The 19,004-nt window shown below is 43.2% G+C and overlaps 2 non-coding genes and 1 pseudogene across 2 annotated transcripts; all 3 read right to left on the reverse strand.

Moving 5' to 3' along the window:
* Window positions 1-5,905: 5,905 nt before the first annotated feature.
* On the reverse strand, window positions 5,906-6,024 carry LOC122035429. Its single transcript, XR_006127003.1, has one exon. It is a non-coding gene; the product is annotated as a 5S ribosomal RNA (ribosomal RNA).
* A 9,843-nt stretch (window positions 6,025-15,867) lies between these two features.
* On the reverse strand, window positions 15,868-15,986 carry LOC122035653. Its single transcript, XR_006127178.1, has one exon. It is a non-coding gene; the product is annotated as a 5S ribosomal RNA (ribosomal RNA).
* A 337-nt stretch (window positions 15,987-16,323) lies between these two features.
* LOC122035444 lies at window positions 16,324-16,445 on the reverse strand (annotated as a pseudogene).
* Between the last annotated feature and the right edge of the window lie 2,559 nt (window positions 16,446-19,004).

Here is a 19,004-nt window from a genome sequence, read left to right on the forward strand (position 1 = left end):
CCAAGATGGATCTCCCCAAGGGGACACACTTCCTCCCCTAGAAAGGGGGAGAACCCCCCTTTTTTAGAGCAGGGCACGGGCACCACACAGCTTGAGACATGACCGTGTGACCTTCACACAACCTCTTTCTTCTTCCTCTCGGCCAGGATGACACAACCGTGTGGATTCACATGGCCAAGTTCTGCTTTAGTTCTAAAAGATACGCGTCTGTGTGGCTCACACGACCTAGCTGTTCTTGCTCTCTAGAAATGCTTCACGACTATGTAGATCACACGACCAGCCTATACTTACTCTCTAGAAATGTTGCACATCCATATGGATCACACGACCATGCTCTGGTTGTGTGGTGTTAACCTTTCTACATGTCACAAGGCACTCCAAATTGATAAAGATTGAAACTCACATAAACTAAAAAAACCCGTGTAGTAAGGAGTCCCAAGTCGTATTTTTTCCAAGGTTAACTAGTGAGTTGTGTGAATACTCTAGATTCGATTTAAATTAAATTCTTACATTGAATTATACCTCTAATGCATCATTGATCCAAATGATTTAATCCCTATCTCTACAATTAACAATACAGTAACCATTACATTCAAAATCTCATCATAATTTCAAGAATCAAGCTTAACATTTTATCACTATCGCAATCAAGTTCCAACCTAAACTCAATCACCACATCTTCTATTCTCAATTACAATTCAACAATCAATCTCAAAAGCTCAAACACAATAATAATGAACAGAAACAACACTCAATTCAAAATTGCAGTCAACTTAAACAATCAATCTCAAACAACATAATGCTTAATAGAGATAACAATCGAAAACTCAAGTAAGCATTTAAAATTCAAGCGAAATAACAGTCACAAGATTGATTGTATTAAGCAAGGAATTTATAAACCTAAATATCAAACTAACAAGTTAGCAGTAACTAAACTATAAATCCAAAGTGAACATAGATTGCAAACTATAAAGTAAATGCAACAAGATTGGGATTGTAAAAACTCAAACAAAATTGAAACTATAAAAGGAAGTATCAGATCTGAAGATCTAAGTAAATTCAAGCACAATTCAAAGACAAAATCAAAGTAAACAAATCCCTAAACATTCCACAAACCAAACCCGAAACAAACTCCTCCTCTCTGCCAAAACACATATCTGCCTCTGGGAATGCCCTTCCGGCAATCATCGGCTCACCATTGAGTCCCCAACACATTCAGGAGAAGTCCAAAGCTAATGGGAACCCTATCGAGCTCAGAATCACCTAAAATCACCAGCCGCCAAAGAACAGAGCACATCTTGTTGAATCCGGAGACGCGAGGTGGAAATGAAAATGGATGGCACTCTGAAGAACCAGGGAACGACCTCAAATCCTCCAATGAGCATGACAGCAGCTCAGATCGGGGAACGCCCACAAATCTTAGCCGGGATGAAGCTCGCGGACAACAAAACAATGATTTGGGAACGCCCACTGCATCGCGCTCTGTCCCTTGAATTATTGGTGGTCGAATCATAGACAGCTCGCCGGCGACGAAGGAGATTGAATCTTGGCTCTGGATATGAAATGGAAGTGTCGGCATCGCGAAGAAGAAGATGGTGAACAGTGCGGAAATCGTGAGGAAATGTCGAGCTCGCCAAGTACTGTAGCTTCTCGAGGTTTTTAAATCCTCCTCAAAACTGATCGGACGACTAAGAATGCTCTGATCTTGATCAACGGTGGAGACACCTCAGATCAGAATAAAAAACTCTAAATCTTCATCAACAGCTGAGATGTGCTTCCTCTTAGGTTTGGATGGACCAGATTCTCGACGGATGGCTAAGATCTCTCCTATCTTCAATGGACGGTCCAAATCGCTTCAAAGCTTGATCACTCCGTTTAGCCCTGGATTTGAGCCCAAATGTGGTATGATCTGATCGGGTCCATGACCCTTTTGATGCCTACAAAATAATAATCAAATATTAGCATCAAATAATCTGATCGGGTCTGATCTGATCGATAAATGTAAAAATTTATTTTTGTTGCGGCTTGTATCCTTGCTATGCGTGGTGCTATTTTGAGGACCGGCGCGGAGAAGGAAGCGAGATAGACGCGACGACTTGATCCATTGGCGGCATATTGGAGGACAGCGTTGGATGAGTCCAAAATAGTTGGAAAATTTATTTTCATATTTATTGCCTTTATATGCTATTTTTATATGCTGTGATGTGTGTGCTGTGATGTGCATGTTGTGATGTGTGTGCATGTTAAAATTGTCTGTACCTAGTACACCCCAAAAGAATGGTGTGACAGAACGAAGAAATAAGACTCTTATGGAAACCTTTAAAGCGAGGCTTGTTGCGAAGGGGTATACTCAGAAAGAGGGAATCGATTATGAGGAAACTTTTTCACTGGTAGCCATGCTTAAGTCTATCCAGATTCTTTTATCTATTGCTGCTCATATGGATTATGAGGTTTGGCAAATGGATGTCAAGATAACTTTCCTTAACGGAAGTCTTGAAGAAAATATCTATGTGAAACAACCAGAGGGATTTATTGCAAAGGGCAAAGAGCATCTTGTATGTAAGCTCAATCGGTCCATTTATGGACTGAAGCAAACTTCAAGATCTTGGAACATGCGGTTTGATGAAGTGATCCAGTCTTATGGATTCATTCAGTGTCCAGATGAGTCTTGTGTATACAAGAAAAGTGATGGAAACATGGCGGTATTTCTTGTACTATACGTAGATGACATTTTGCTCATTGGCAATAATGTCAAAGTGTTGTCAGACGCAAGGGTATGGTTGTCCAAGCAGTTTGATATGAAGGACTTGGGAGAGTGTGGACATATTCTTGGGAACAAAGTAATAAGGAATCACAAGAAGAGGATGTTGTGCTTATCTCAAGCTTCGTACATCGATACTATCCTAGCTCATTTTAGCATGCAAAACTCCAAGAAAGGTTTTCTACCTTTTCGGCATGGAGTATCTTTATCTAAAGAAATGTGTCCTAAGACATCAAAGGAATGAAGGCAGTTCCTTATGATTCGGCTGTAGGAAGCCTAATGTACGCGATGCTATGTACGAGACCAGATATCTATTTTGTCGTGGGCATGGTTAGCAGATATCAAAGTAACCCAGGACTGGGACATTGGACTACCGTAAAGCATATACTAAAGTACTTGAAAAGGACTAGAGATTATATGCTGGTTTACCAGGTAGATGATTTGCTCCCTATGGGTTACACGGATTCGGACTTCTAATCAGATAGGGGCAGCAGTAAATCAACCACAGGGTATGTGTTTACTTTGGGAGGTGGAGCCATAGCATGGAGGAGTGTTAAGTAGAAATGCGTTTCAGACTCCACCATGGAAGCTGAGTATGTGGCAGCCTCTGAGGCAGCCAAAAAAACTGTATGGCTTAGAAACTTCTTGATGGACTTAGATGTGATTCCTGGTTTGCCCAAAGTTATCACAATTTATTGTGATAACAGTGGTGTAGTAGCAAACTCGAAGGAACTATGAGCCCATAGGACAAGTAAACACATTGAGCGCAAGTACTACTTGATATGAGACATCGTAAAATGAGGAGAGGTTGTTGTCGCCAAGATTACATCAGCAGATAACCTGGCAGATCCTTTCACTAAGGCCCTTCCGGCGAGAGCCTTTGATAGGCATGTTGAGGGGATGAAAATCAGATGTATGGGAGCATTTATGGTAGCATAGTCTTTTAGTATAAATGGGAGATTATTAGGATGTATACTATAAGCCTAGCTTTTGTATGAACATCTATTTTGAAATATTTTAAAATGAGAAACACTTTGGTCAAATGTTTGCATTTTATATTTATATATATGTCAATGCAGTTGTCAATTTAATTTATATTGTAGATAGCATGGTGTGTGGTGCCACACAGAAGATCATGTTATCGGTTTCTTATAAATTATAAATAGTGGCTCACAACCAAGATGGATTTGGACAAACCATTGGAATGGATGTTGTGTAATTTCGTATTAGTCTATCTTGACTATAAAATTACACTAATACATTATGTGTGTATTGAGCAGGATCATTTGAGGTTGTTTGATTTATACTAACTACATAAAAGAACATACCCTCTGTTATTATAGATGTGCGTCATCTTAATCCCGATATAATAACAAGCACGTATACTTAATATTTATTTCTTTAACTTATCAATGGGTGAGATTTATTCGTTAAATCAATAGGTCCGATGAGTTGGGAGATAGTATTATTTATATGGGCTCCTTAAGAGGACATCAATAGGTCCGATCAATAGGTCCAATGGGTGAGAAGGAATCTGTGTCCTAATTATTTAGGTTGATGATGTCCTCTTGAGGAGCTCATAAGGATTATCATGTAAACTCTGCAGGTGGACTTAGTCAGGCATGATAATAAAGTTGAGTGGTACTACTCTTGGAATCAGATGTTAATTAATTGGGTTGTTAGTAACTCAATTAATTAACGGACATACAATATCTTAAACACGGGGAGATTAAGGCACTCATGATAGAAGGCATATTGTAATGGGATAGGATAGTTCAATAATAATCCTTTAGTGGTATTATTATTGATGGATCAGTTCGCCGGGCAATAGAGGAAGCCTATGTTAGAGTGTAACATAAAAGTCTAGCTTTTTGTATAAATATATAAGAATCACATTGGTCAAATGCCTACATTTATGCTAAGTGTAGTTGTCCATTTAATTTATATGGTAGATAACATGATGAGGATACAATGAGATCATGTTAGATCCTTATAAATTATAAACATTACTCACAACCATGATGGAATGGGACAAACCATTGAGTGGTTGTAGTGTAATTAGGTATTAGTTTATCTTGACTAATAAATTACACTAGTACACTATGAGTGTATCGGCGATCAATTGAGATAATATCTTTTATCTGATATATAAAATAATAATACATGTCACCCATCCGTCACCCATCCTAGTATCGCTCGCCAAGCACGCTTAACTTCGGAGTTCACCGATCCGCATTAGTGCCGGCATGATCGTGACCCATCCTCTCTTCCGCCAAGACCGCACAAATCAAACCACCACAAAAATCTTCAAAAGTAATAAAACTCCAATCAAATCCAAAAAATATAGTACCGCCGCACCGTCAACAAAAACTAGCCCCCCGCCGAAAACAGATCGGACTGGACAATACACACACGAAAGCACTTTTCTATGCCAAAAATATTTTAAAAAATAAAAACATCGAGACTTCCTGTGGGGTCACCCATCTAGTATCGCTCTCGCCCAAGCACGCTTTAACTTCGGAGTTCGGCGGGATCCTGCATTAGCCATACGGACATGAGTTGAGTTTCCTACGAATCAACCCACCACAAAATCGAAACAAGAACAGTAATAAAAACCAATCAATCCTAAGCACTCCTCCGCGAAAGGCCGCCACCGCCTTCCCGGAGAGAACAAAAACGAATGAACAAACGGATACCTCCCATGGGTAAAAACAGACGACCGATAATGTTACATACACGAGACTTTTACAAAAATCTTTAAAAAAAATCAAAAATAGGTGCAATACGAGGGACTTCCTGTGGGGTCACCCAAGCGCTTCCTCCGCCTACACCTGGAGTTCTAACGGGACCGGCATTAGTGCCGGTAATGATCACATCCATCCTCTCTTACGCACCTATTTATACCGCGAATCCTAGCCCTACAATCAACCCGACCACAAAATCGAAAACAAGAACAAAAGTAATAAAACCAATCGAACCAAAAATCAAGATCCAAATAAGTAACCACTCCTAACATGACTCCCGCGCACCGCCAAAAACGAATGAACAAACAGTCCGATACCTCCAGCGAAAAAACAGATCGACCGATAATACACATACACGAACTTTTCTTTTGCCAAAAAATCTTTTAAAAAAATCGAAAAATAGGTGCAACACGAGGACTTCCCAGGGGGTCACCCATCCCAGTATTGCTCTCGCCCAAGCACGCTTATCTTCGGAGTTCGGATGGGATCCGGCGCATTAGTCCCGGTATGATCGCACCCATCATCTCTTCCGCGCACTCCCTATTTATACCGCGAACGGTCGTCGTGCGAACCTAGCCCCCTACCGCTTTTCCCCCGGCGAATCAACCCGACCACAAAAATCGAAAACAAGAACAAAAGTAATAAAACCAATCGAATCCAAAAAATCAAGATCCAAATCATAAGACTGGCCACGACCTCCCGAGTTACGCCACCTTCCGGAAGGAAAAACGAACGAACAAACAACCGATACCTCCCGAAAACAGACGACCGATAATACACATACACGAGCACTTTTCTTTTGCCAAAAATCTTTTAAAAAATCAAAAAACAAGTGCAACACGTACTCCTGTGGGGTCACCCATCCTAGTATCGCTTTTCCCGCCCAAGCACGCTAACTTCTAGTTCCGATGAGATCCCGGCTCATTACACGGTACGATCGCAACAATCATCTCTTCCACAGATCATTTATACCGCTGAACCTAGCCTGCTTTCCGCGAAACTGAACTACCACAAAATCGAAAACAAGAACAAAAGTAATAAAACCAATCAAATTCAAAAATCAAAATCCAACCAAGTAAGCACCACAACTCCTCCGAAAGGGCCGCCACCGGAGAGAGAACAAAACGAATGAACAAATGGGAATTGAGACCTCCCACACAAAACGATCGACCGACACACACATACACGAGCACTTTTCTTTTGCCAAAAAATCTTTAAAAAAATCAAAAAAGAAGTGCAACACGAGGGACTTCCTTGGGGTCACCCATCCTCAGATTGCCCGCCTAAGCACGCTTAACTTCGGAGTTCATGGATCCGGCAGATTAGTGCCGGGTAAGGATCGCACCCATCCTCCCAGACACCCCTATTTATACCGAACCTAGCCCCCCGCCTCGCTTTTCCTACAAATCAACCCACCACAAAAAATCGAAACAAGAACAAAAGTAATAAAACCAATCAAATCCAAAAAATCAAGATCCAAATCAAGCAACCACCTTGGCCACGACTCCTCCGAGCAACACAACACCGCCCGGGAGAGAGAACAAAATAATGAACAAATCCGATACCTCCTATGAAAAAACAGATCAACGATAATACATACACGAGCACTTTTCTTTTTGCCAAAAAATCTTTTAAAAAAATCGAAAAAATAGTGCAACATTTAGATTCTGTGGGGGTCACCCATCCTAGTACTTTATCGCCTGCCACTTAACTGGAGTTCATGGGATCCGGCATTGTGCGTCGTATGATCGACTCATCCTCTCCGCACTTTATTTATACCGCGAACCTAGCTCTTTACCGCTTCTAAGGAATCAACCCGACCACAAAAATCAAGAAACAAAGGTAACAAAACTAATCGAATCAAAAATCAAGATCCAACAGTAAGCACCTGCCAGCGATCTCCGAGCAACACGCCACCGCCATCCGTGGAGAGAAAGAATAAAAACGAATCTAATCTAACAGTCCGATACCTCCGCGAAAAAAATAGATCGTCAATTCATAATACATGAAAGACTTTTCGCCAAAAAATCTTTTTAAAAAAACGTAAAAAAGAGAAAACACGAGGACTTCCCAGGGTCACCTATCCTAGTGATCGCCTTACCAAGACGACATCCCTGAGTTCTGATGGGATCCTGTGCATTAGTGTGCTGTACGACGCATCTATCCTATCTCCCGCACTTATTTATACCAATCATTCCCCTCACGCTTTTCTCCCTACGAAATCAACCCGATCACAAAATCGAAAACAAGAAACAAAAGTAATAAAAACCCAATCGAATCCAAAAATCAAGATCCAAATCAGTAAAAGACTCAGCATCTGAAAGGGCCGCCACCGCCCGGGAGAGAATAAAAACGAACAATTAAACCGATACTCCCGCGAAAAAATAGATCACCGATAATACACATACACGAAAGCACTTTCTTCTACAAAAATCTTTTAAAAAATCAAAATAGTGCAACATTTAGGATTTCGTGACGTCACATCCTATTGATCGCTCTCGCCCAAGCACGCTTAACTTCGGAGTTCTGATGGGATCCGGTGCATTAGTGCTGATATGATCGCACCCATCCTCGCTTCCGCGCACTCCCTATTTATACCGCGAACCTAGCCCCCCGCCGCTTTTCCCCCGGCGAAATCAACCCGACCACAAAATTCGAAAACAAGAACAAAAGTAATAAAAACCAATAGAAATCCAAAAAATCAAGATCCAAATCAAGCAAGCACCCGCCCGCGACTCCTCCGAGCAGCCGCTGCCACCGGCCCGGGAGAAGGAAAAAGGAACGAACAACAAATTCGACACTCCCAAAAACAGATCAATCGGGAGCAATACACATACACGAAAGCACTTTCTTTGGCCAAAAATCTTTGAAAAAATCGAAAAATAGGTGCAACACGAGGACTTGTATGTCACCCATCTTATAATCGGCTCGCCCAAGCACGCTTAACTTTGAGTTCTCGATGAGATCCGGCAGATTGCGCCGGCACGATCGCATCCATCCTTCTCCTGCTGCGACTTTACACTGCCAACCTAGCCTCTACCGCTTTCCGCGAAATAAACTCACCACAAAAATCGAAACAAGAATTAAAAAGTAATAAACCAATCAAATCCAAAAATCAAGATCCAATCAAGTAACCACTCGGTCATGACCTCCCGAAAGGCCACGCATCACTTCCTGGAGAGAACAAAACGGATCAACAACTGGAGCTACATCCCAAGGAAAACAGACCGACTGACACACATATACTAGCACTTTTCGCTGCACCCAAAAAAAAATCGAAAATAGGTGCAACACGAGAACTTCCGTGGGTCACCCATCCTAGCATCGCTTCTCGCCTACACGCTAAACTGGAGTTCGGCGGGGATCCGGAGTATTAAGGCTGCACGACGATCCATCCTCTCTCCCGCACTTATTTATACCGCGACCTAGCTCTCCCCCGCCGCTTCCTCTGCTAAATAAACTCACCACAAAAATCGAAAACAAGAACAAAAGTAATAAACTAACCAAATCCAAAAATCAAGATCCAAATTGCGAACCACCTTGGGCCAAGGATCTGAAAGCAGTCGCCGCCACCGCCTTCCGGGAGAGAGAAGGAATAACCACGAGTCGAGGACTTTTCTGGGTCCGCGCTCTCGCCCACAGCGATCGGATCCCAGGTGCATAGTGGGTACCCGGATCGATAATGAGGACGACCGTCTTGGTAATACACCTCTCTCTTCGTGGCTTTTCCCGAGCGACCTAGCCCTGCTCTTTGCCACCCCACCACTTTAACACATGAAAAATAGGTGACCAGGCTCAAGTAACGAGGATAGCCATTCATCGATACCGGATTTACCTAGCAAGTGTTCCGCCGGATTACCTTAATCAACGCACAGCACCTTCTTCCGCCGGAGAAATCAACTCATTTATTGATAATACCTCAAGTAAGCCGCCACCGATTCCAAGATCAGGATCGCATATCACAGCACTTTTCTTTTGCCACTGGCACGACTTCGCACGATGAGATCCGGTTCATTAGTCTCCACATAAATATTTATCGATGAACTAACCGATGAAAACCTCAGTAAAATCCGAAATGCTTCACTCCTTCGAAGGATCGCCGAACCCATGAACCTAGATTCGACTCTCGCCCAGAGCCGAGAATACACAACGAGGCCAGTTCTCAAGTCAAACTGGATACGGTGCATAGCACGCTTGCGATGGTCCAAGACTCTTCGGGAACCTAGCTTTGGATCATTAGTGCATTAGTGCCTTTGTAACCGACCAAAAATCGCGCACCCATCCTCACTCATTTAACCTGCGAACAAAGAACAAGCGCTTAATAGAAAAACCCACCAACCCGACACAGACGGAACAATACACGTACACGACAAGTCATAAATGCCAATCCGAAGTATTAGCAAAAACGCCTACCGTGATTTTCAAGTTCGAGACCACCCTAAAATCCCTCAAGACTCGCGACTGGCATGAAACGCCTCCGAACCCGGAGAGACACAATGAACAAAAATCGATACACCATGAGTACCTCCATGACCGACACCTCCCAAGCAACCGTAGAATATACCGATACACGAGCACTACCACTTTGCCAAAAATCTTTTATCAAATCGAAAAAATCATAATAGTGCAACAAGGACCGTCACCCATCCAATGCTATCGCCGTTAACTTAACTCGGGATCCTGATTAGTCAGTCTGCCGCCGGTGCATTGATCGCACTCCATGCTCCTCCTCTCGCATGCTATTTATACCATGGCTCTTCTCCAGGTTCAGCAAAAACTAATAAAACAACAAAATCAAATCCCAACGCCGACTCCAAAGAAGGAGAAACATAAAAAGCGATCCGAAACAATGATCGCCGTGTACCGCAATCGAATCAGTAAGCAACCACGATTAATGCACTGCCAGTCACGCCGTATCACATTGGAGCTTAAGATCAACCCAGGAAAAACTGATACCACCGCCCGCGACGGGCGAAAGATAGATCGAGACGATAATAATAAATACATGCACTTTTGCAAAAATCTTTTAAAAGAATCGATAGGCAACACGGTCACCATCTAATCTGACTTTGGCCTTTCGCCAAGCTTAACGAGTTGTTGGGTCACCCAGTGAGTGCGCACCCCAGCTCTAACTTTGCTAGTACCAGCCTGCTTCTCAGTAACCAAGATTCATGCCAGTGAATGGGAATGTGAAATGAAATAAAACCGACATAATCGAATTTCTTGAAATCAACCTGATTTACCCTACCTTAGACAACTCGCGTAAATGAACAACGCCACGCGCTTCCCTAATACCGAATCCTTCCGGAAACAAAAGTCAGATCCAGCGACGCATGAATACAAGAATGAAATCAATGAAGCGAATAATTCGCAGCACTTTTCTTTTACACAAATCAAGTAAGCTTCCTAATCTTGGATGTCACACCACGGCAGCATATTCTGCTATTAACTAACCGGATTCCGGGATGACCGAGCATGATCCTCCGCTCCGGCCCCCGTCGCTTTTCACGCTTCCACAAATCAGGACCACAAAAGCGAATGAACAAAGCAGTCGATACCTGAATCCATGATCCACACAAGAAATGATGCAAGCCAAGCATGACATGCCAAGGCAAGCTGCCAGCGACATCTCGCATGATCGACACGAGGAATACCACCGACGAGCGGGAAGGACTGCAACGAATACCAACTCAACAAGGAAATCTCTCAAGTATGCAATCAGTGTGAGCATTTCCATTTCTAAAGCGCTAACTTTGAGTCACCCATCCCAGGGTCCCAGAACTTCCTACGCTAAACTGGAGTTGTACTGACGTAGTCGCATCCATCATCCTCCTGCACTATTTATACCAAAACTAGTGCCGCCCGCTTCCCCCGGCGAATAAACAAACCACAGAAAATCACACAAAAAGTAATAAATCAAAAATCAAGAAAGCATAGTAACCAGTACTTGGTCACAGCAGCTTTCCGCCGAGATACAAGAAATCCTCCCGATAATACACACGATATACATACACGCACAAACCATACAATACACGACACTTTTCTTTGGCCAACGAGGGGTCATTAGGTGAAGGGACACGATGTGGGTATGTCGCACCCACCGCGACCTAGTGATCCCCCTTTCCCCGCGAAATTTCCAACCCGCACAAAGTAAGGAGTCAGGGGACATAATGTGGATACCTTGCATGAATATCCATCCTCATCCAGACGCGCTTGGATGCGATGACGCGCAGGCCGTTTTCGTGACTTAACTGCGACCACCACATCTCCAGACGTTACGCGCACTTTTCTTTTGCCAATTGACGAGACTGCCACAATAGTTACATCCAAAGGCAAAATCAAAATAGTATCTCCGAGCATGCACACAACAACGACGAGCGAAACAAGCGAGTATCCGGATACCCTAAAAAACAGACCGACGCGAGTAATACATATTTTCGCCAAACTTTTCTTTCCAAAAAATCAAAAGAAAAATAGGTGCAACACGAGGACTTCCGTGGTGTCACCCATCCTAGTGATCGCAAGCACGCTTAACTTCCGGAGTTCATGGGATCCGTGCATTAGGGTCATGATCGCGACCCATCCTCTCTCCCCCAAGCCTGCCACTTATTTATACCTGAACCTAGCCCCCCTGCCCACCGCTTCTCCCGGCGAAATCAACGACCACAAAAATTGAAAACAAGAACAAAAGTAATAAAACCAATCGAAATCGAAAAAATCAAATCCAAATCCAAAGTATTCCGGCTCCGATCTCGAGAGAACAGGGATCGGGCGCGACCAAAACTCTCTTCATTTGGAGTTCCGCAAAAACAGGCGCATTGCCAGACAATCAAAAGGCCAAAACGAAAAAATCGAAAACTTCAACACGGTCAGGTCACAACTCTCCTCGCAAACGGTACGATGAAAATAGATCTTTGCCCGCATAAGATCGCAACACCTAGTCGTCAGCACCACAAAATCTTCCCAAATTCTAATAAAACCATTTGTAACTTTACTACGAGGCCCGCCTTCCGATACTCGGTTTCCGGGACGTTTAAAAAGTACCGGAATCCTAAGGGAAAAACAGATCAACCACAAATGGGTCAAACTTTTCACCATGTTTAAAAAATGCCATGACGTACCCATACTGTTAAGCGCTCCCTAGATCTTCGAGATTGAACCCATTAACGCGCGCCAACTGATATCAAACGTCCGCCCTCCCAAGACCAGAATGATGAACACACACATCTTATATCAGAAGGAATCAACCTGGACGATTGGATCAAGCTCTGGCCCACAGAACAACGATACCTCGCATCCACATCCTAACTTTTCGCAAAATCTCCTGTGGGGTCACCCATACTAGTGATCAAGCACGCCGCACCGCACGATAACGCATAGTATAAATAGGCCCTTCTCCTCTCATTTGTGAGACTCCCCGCGAACCTCTCTTGTCAACCCGACACACACAATCGAAAACAAGAACTTCCACCCTCAAATCGCTAAAATCAAGATCCTGCATTAGGTTGCCGATAATCACAAGACACCTCTTCAAAAAGACAACGCCACATTCGACAAAGAGAATCAATTACGAAAAAAGGTAGATCAAGAAAAGTAATAAAACACTTTTCTTTCCCAAGTTCTCTAGGAAACTTACCATCAAGCCCCAAGCACGCTTTAACTCGGAGTTCACGATTCGCGGCATACAAGCTAGTGCCTGGATGCGCAACCATTCCGAGCTCCACGGTTTATATTTAAGGTTAGACCTAGGCTCGCCAAAACCTCCAGGAGATTTAGAACAAGAAAAAATTCAAAAGAAAAACAACTGGTTTTCAAAAAACCAATCCGAATCATCAAGATCCAAATCAGCAATTGCTAGAACTCGAAGATTTTCGGAAAGAACGAACAATTATAAATGCTCGATTACAAAGAAACCTTGGATTTTATATTGAACATACACGAGCACTGATGATGCAGGTATAAAAATCAAAAATAGAGTAAGATATTGTCTAACCGAGGACTAGGTAGATTATTGTCACCCATCCTAGTAATGTTCCTCCGCCCAAGCTATACATAACATGCTTCACGGGATATTAGTGCCGGTGACAAGTCTATGCCCTAGCCCCGCTTCTCCCATATCGAAATGCAACATAATTAGATCCAATCAAATGCATGAAATGACTAATATGATATATGTGATAGCCCACAAGGACCACCGAGAGAATTTGAAATACCTCCCGTGAAAAATATCGCGAATTGATAACCGATATGATAGCTCCAAAAATCTTTTTAAAAATCGCGAAATCAACACGAGGACTGGGTCATGCTCGCCCACCCTACATACTTGAACAAAAGGAAATAGTGTTGGAATAATGTTACTCCCTACCATGAAATAGTAAATCCTCCAATACTAAAAAACGCTTGAGAAAATCAAGAAAATCAGCATTCCCATCATGTTATTATGCCTTCCCATGATATACTCCCGCTAAAAACATCGACCGATCACTTTTCTTTGGAAATGCTTTTATACATAATCGGCTGTGCTTCGTGCATAGGTCAGAAGGTTCATGGAGCATAGGCTAAACATTGCCGGTCAACCATCCTCTCCCGCACTTTATACTGAGGACATAACCAAACTAAGAACAAAAGTATGCTCGTTATCCGATCCAAACTGAAATGCGTATCGCTCCAGGCGTCCTCTTGCTTCATAGCACACCGAAACCATAGAAAAGAAATGAACGACCGCATCTGATACACATACATAAAGCTACACGAGCACTCTTCTGCCAAAAATCTGATCTTTAAAAGAAATCGAAAAACACGAACCTTTTTAAATTCGATGGAGTAAGGCTGGTCCCCCGGCTCGCTTCGATGGAAGCACGCTTACGAGCTTCTCGCAGAACTTAACGGTTAGAGCTGTGCTCGGGTGTGCCGACGATGGTAGGGCCCGCATTGCGCCTCCTAGTTATATGGCGATTAATATGGTACATCCGACAAAATGATGATATGAATTTAAGTACTTATAAGTATAAGCTTTCAAATTCATGATGCATTATACATGTATGGGCAGATTATCCCGGTGATTAGATATAAATGTCATGATATGGATATGATACCCTTGTATATCGTATGTATGATAATCTCATGATGATGTTAATATCTGATGATTTTTTGTTTTAGTGATGGAGAAAGAGACTTCTTTGGTATGAGTGCTCATTACTTTCCTTGTACCATGATAAAGTGGATGGTAGAAGACAACGGAGGAAGCGGATGGTGATGTAGTGGTGGCTCGGCGAGAAACGATCGGACAATTAATATGATTGATTATAAAGATCAACATTTGAACCGTCGAATAATAACGATATTATGCTTAATAAATTAAATTCTTTAAATTTTTTATTCTTCCATTTATGGCCAGGCATACGTAGTAGTGTATACGAGCGTATGGGTTTGGGTAAGAGGCGGCGTTCAGCATTAGTGCTGGTATGATCGCATCCATCCTCTCTCCCACGCACTTCCTATTTATACCGCGAACCTAGCCCCCCCGCCGCTTTTCCCCCGGCGAAATCAACCCGACCAAAAAAATCGAAAACAAGAACAAAAGTAATAAAACCAATCGAAATCCTAAAAATCAAGATCCAAATCAAGTAAGCACCCGGCCGCGACTCCTCCGAGCAGTCGCCGCCACCGCCTTCCGGGGAGAGAACAAAAAAACGAACGAACAAACAGTCCGATACCTCCCGCGAAAAAACAGATCGACCGATAATACACATACACGAGCACTTTTCTTTTGCCAAAAAATCTTTTTAAAAAAATCGAAAAAATAGGTGCAACACGAGGACTTCCCAGGGGGTCACCCATCATCGCTTCGCCCAAGCACACGTAACTTAAGTTCTGGGATCCGGCATTAGTGTATTGATCGCACCCATCCTATCCCCACGCGCCTCCTATTTATACCGACTCTAGCTTTTCTCCCACGACCAATCAACACATCCAAGAACAAAAGTAATAAAACCAATCGAAAAAAATCAATCCAACCCTCCTCCGGAAAATACAACGTCCCAACAGAATCATACACGAGCACTTTACTCGGAGTTATAGATGATGGACGCCATCCTCGCCAAATCAACCCGACCACAAAAATCGAAAACAAGAACAAAAGTAATAAAAACCAATCGAAATCCTAAAAATCAAGATCCAAATCAAGTAAGCACCCGGTCGCGACTCCTCCGAGCAGTCGCCGCCACCGCCTTGCGGGGAGAGAACAAAAAAACGAACGAACGAACAGTCCGATACCTCCCGCGAAAAAATAGATCGACCGATAATACACATACACGAGCACTTTTCTTTTGCCAAAAAATCTTTTAAAAAAAATCGAAAAAATAGGTGCAACACGAGGACTTCCCAGGGGGTCACCCATCCTAGTACTGCTCTCGCCCAAGCACGCTTAACTTCGGAGTTCTGATGGGATCCGGTGCATTAGTGCTGGTATGATCGCACCCATCCTATCTCCCGCGCACTCCCTATTTATACCGCGAACCTAGCCCCCCGCCGCTTTTCTCCCGGCGAAATCAACCCGACCACAAAAATCGAAAACAAGAACAAAAATAATAAAACCAACCGAAATCGAAATCGAAATCGAAATCGAAATCGAAACCCAAACCGAAATCAAGTAAGCACCCGGCCGCGACTCCTCCGAGCAGTCCCCGCCACCGCCTTCCGGGGCGAATGAACAAACAGTCCGATACCCCCCGCGAAAAAAAACAGATCGACCGATAATACATACACGAGCACTTTTTCCTCTACCAAAAAATTTAGAAAAAATAAAACATGAAAAAATAGGTGCAACACGAGGACTTCCCAGGGGGTCACCCATCCTAGTACTGCTCTCGCCCAAGCACGCTTAACTTCGGAGTTCTGATGGGATCCGGTGCATTTGTAACAGACAACTCACTGCACTCCCATTGACACCTCTATCAACTCCTAGCTTTTCCGCTTTTCTACAATCAACCACCACCCACAAAATTCAACAGTCCTAAAAAATCAAATCCAAACGGTGCGTATCGATCATCTCACACAATAGTGAGGCCGAGTGGGTGGGTTTGACAACTGCAGTCACCACTCGATGAATGACCGAGTGGACGGGATGTTTGAAGTACACCTATCCTCCTACCCCAATTATAAATGGGGAGAATAATGCTCTCAACTCCTTACAGAAGGCGACGGGAGGAATCTGCCGGATAACACGCATGTCACACTACCCATGAGTGGACCAACGAAGCCCTTGACAGAGCCTGAATCGACCTCTAACCCATGAGTGGTGGTGTGTGCAGATCCATACCGGCATGTGCTCAACAATAATGGAGCTTCTATATCGCACAGCATGCAATCATGCAAATTGTGCATGGCAATAACCATAAAAACATCCTGACCTAATCCATATATATAGAAAAGTGCACCCTAGGTCAATGAATCATATCGAATCAAAGGTACACAGAAGGTATAAAACCTAGTTCCTGAACATGGTGAATCATGGTATATCACTACCCCCTATAAGCATGTATAAACAGGTAAAATATACATGAGATGCAAACCAATCAATCAATCAAGCATGTACCAAGATTTGGGTAGTGATTAACCGAAACAGATAAGAAACACAATTAATGCAACATGTTAATTTCATTACTAAGCATATCAAAGACAAAAAGTCAAAAGTACCCGCCTCCGAAAATAGAAAGGTCCAATCCGACTCCGAGATACTCGTCTCATGTCAAAATCCTGTATCAAATAGATATACGATTCTTTAGCTAAATTCCTATAAATAGCTAAATAAATTCTTTAACTCTAAATTAGGGCAAACCCCTAATCCATAAACCTCGACCAAATAGGGTTAGCTTCATAAATCCTATACAATTTGATTTAGATCTAAACCTAAATCAACTTGAACTCTTCCAAATACAAACCTAATACCAAAACAAATTAATACACCTTACCTCTACTCGCAACCGATGTTGATCCACAACTAGGGACAGTCCTGCCGAAATGAATAATTGCTGCTGGAGACCAAAGAGTTGCTACCCCACTTAGAGTTGTTGCTGCCAACAATTACTTAATTACTACCGAAAACCAGCCACGCTATCCTGATCAACAACATAAATCCAAAAACCAAGATCTAATTTTTACCTCAACCGTGACCTAATTCCACCAAGAAGATTGATCAGGAACAGAAGAGAGGCGGCACAGTGAGGTCCTTCAGTGAGGCTCGGCCCTAACAACACAAAGAACAGAAGGAAGAGCGTCGGCAATAGGCTCCGATTGTCATGCTGGTGGCACCGTAACTCCACAGTGAAGGGAAGAGAGAAAATCGGCACTAGACTCCTACTGGCTTCAGCAAGGAGGCGATCGACCAGACCTCCCAACGCTTGGCTATGGCGGCGACGCCGAGGTGGCTAGGGCACGAACCCAGAAAGAAAGAAGAAAAATAGGAAGAGGAAAGAAGTGTAGATCAGCACGGTAGAGGAGAGGAGAGGAAATAAAGAAGAATAAAAAGAGAGGAAGGGGCGCGGGCGGTTAGGGCAAAAAGAGGCGCGGCTCGGTGTCGAGGAGAAGGAATGAACGACGACAACAAAAACGAAGAAAAAAAAGAAAAATAAATAAAGAAAAGGAATTAAGAAATTCAACTTTTCCTTATTTAAATGGGGTAGCCTAAACAGGTTTTTCCGGGCCCCGTTTTTATCCCCGTCAACTCGTCGTTTACGAGCTCCGAAAAATTCCCAAAAATTTTCCAAAAATTCCAAAAAAATCCCTTATTAAAATTCGCCTATTTTCAGTATTTTACATTCTCCCCCACTTATAAAAATTTGATCCCCAAATTTCGTTATCTACCATCAGCAAGTACTAATAATAGACAGGAAGTATAAATGTTGAACGGTAAACTGAATCACATACCTCAAGTAAAAAAATGGGGATATCGAGCTCGGATAGTATCCTCGAGCTCCCAAGTAGCCTCCTCATCCGAATGATGCTGCCATCCGACTTTAACCAGCCGGATAGTCTTGTTCCACAACTGCCGCTCTTTCCGGTCGAGAATCCGTACCGGAACCTCCTCATAAGTAATGTCAGGCTGAACTGGAACTGGAATATCTGCCAGCACATGCGTCGGATCGGGCACGATCTCTCAAAGATCGATACGTGAAATACATCGTGAACGCCTGACAGAGACGGTGGTAGTGCGGTAAGCTACCGCTCCGATCCTCTCCAATATCTCGAAAGGGCCAATGTACCATGGAGCTAGCTTACCTCGAGGCCAAATCTCTTCACCCTTTCGTGGGTGAAACTCGGAAATACATGGTCGCCAACAGAGAACTCTAGTGGTCTCGCGTCTCGATCAAGATAACTCTTCCGGCGATCTTGCGCCCGACATCCTCCGTCTCGATAGCATACCAACTCGCATCTGCTGAACTCTATGAGGTCCCAACAACTGGGCCTCTCCAACTCATCCTGGAGGATGGGTGCCCGAC

Source organism: Zingiber officinale, chromosome 11B (genome assembly GCF_018446385.1).
Source record: "Zingiber officinale cultivar Zhangliang chromosome 11B, Zo_v1.1, whole genome shotgun sequence".
Classification (NCBI taxonomy): Eukaryota; Viridiplantae; Streptophyta; class Magnoliopsida; order Zingiberales; family Zingiberaceae; genus Zingiber; species Zingiber officinale.